The sequence below is a fragment of the Bison bison genome, unplaced genomic scaffold (genome assembly GCF_000754665.1).
Source record: "Bison bison bison isolate TAMUID 2011002044 unplaced genomic scaffold, Bison_UMD1.0 scf7180017864376, whole genome shotgun sequence".
Classification (NCBI taxonomy): Eukaryota; Metazoa; Chordata; class Mammalia; order Artiodactyla; family Bovidae; genus Bison; species Bison bison.
The window spans coordinates 3888799-3890062 of record NW_011494948.1 but is presented as its reverse complement, the minus strand read 5'-3'; positions in this window follow the sequence as shown (position 1 = coordinate 3890062).

Here is a 1264-nt window from a genome sequence, read left to right as displayed (position 1 = left end):
TATATATATATACACATTTTCCCCCCTGAATCTTTCTTTGTTAAGCTAACATGAATTCACATGGATACCTCAACTGTTGATACATTACCACACAGATCATTTCACATAGACTCTTGCCTTTCCTTATCTACGAAGTTCTACCCCAACAGTGAGTGATGTGGCTGCCACTATTCTCCACCCAGTTAATTGCTCCGTTCTATTAAACAAGTATGGTAATTTCTAACTCATACACCTGTAGAAACCAAAATTATAATATAGTGTTTATGTGCAGTTTCTCTTTCTGCCTTTAGTCTAATTCATTTCCAAAGTTAATTCAGTAAACTTCCCTTGCTCCTCATGCCCTCCAACAATGTTGTTTCATAATTTGTAAGGCAGATTCTTTTGTCAGTCTGTACTCCTTTCTGGTATCCTATGACAACCTAAATATATATTGTCTATACATGATTTAGCATAATTGACATCTTGGCAATATTGAGTCTTCCAATCCATAAATATGGAAAAATCTCTTTAGTTATTTAAATTTGGTTTATTATATCAGTTTTATAATTTTAGTTATTTAAATTTGGTTTATTATATCAGTTTTATAATTTTCCATGTACAGATTCTATACATCTTTTGTTGTATTTATGGCTATGTATTTTGTGTTTTGTGCTATTATAAATAGTATTTTTTTTTTTTTTACATTTGATGTTCCAGTTGTTTATTGCTGGTTTGTAGGAAAGCACAAGATTTTTACATATTGACCTTATATCCTATGGCTCACTCATTAGTTCCAGGATTTTTTTTTTAATAGATTCTTGATTTTTTTCTTGATCCACAAAATAAGAGTAATTACAATTCTTGCCTGTTCAGTTCAGTTTAGTCGTTCAGTCATGTCTGACTCTTTGCGACCCCATACATTGCAGCATGCCAGGCCTCCCTGTCCATCACCAACTCCCAGAGTTCACTCAGACTCACATCCACTGAGTTGGTGATGCCACCCAGCCATCTCATCCTCTGTCATCTCCTTCTGCTCCTGCCCCTAATCCCTCCCAGGATCAGAGTCTTTTCCAATAAGTCAACACTTCGCATGAGGTGGCCAGAGTACTGGACTTTCAGTTTTAGCTTCATTCCTTCAAAGAACACCCAGGACTGATCTCCTCTAGAATGGACTGGTTGGATCTCCTTGCAGTCCAAGGGACTCTGCTGCTGCTGCTGCTAAGTTGCTTCAGTCGTGTCCGACTCTGTGCGACCCCATGGACTGCAGCCTACCAGGCTTCTCCAT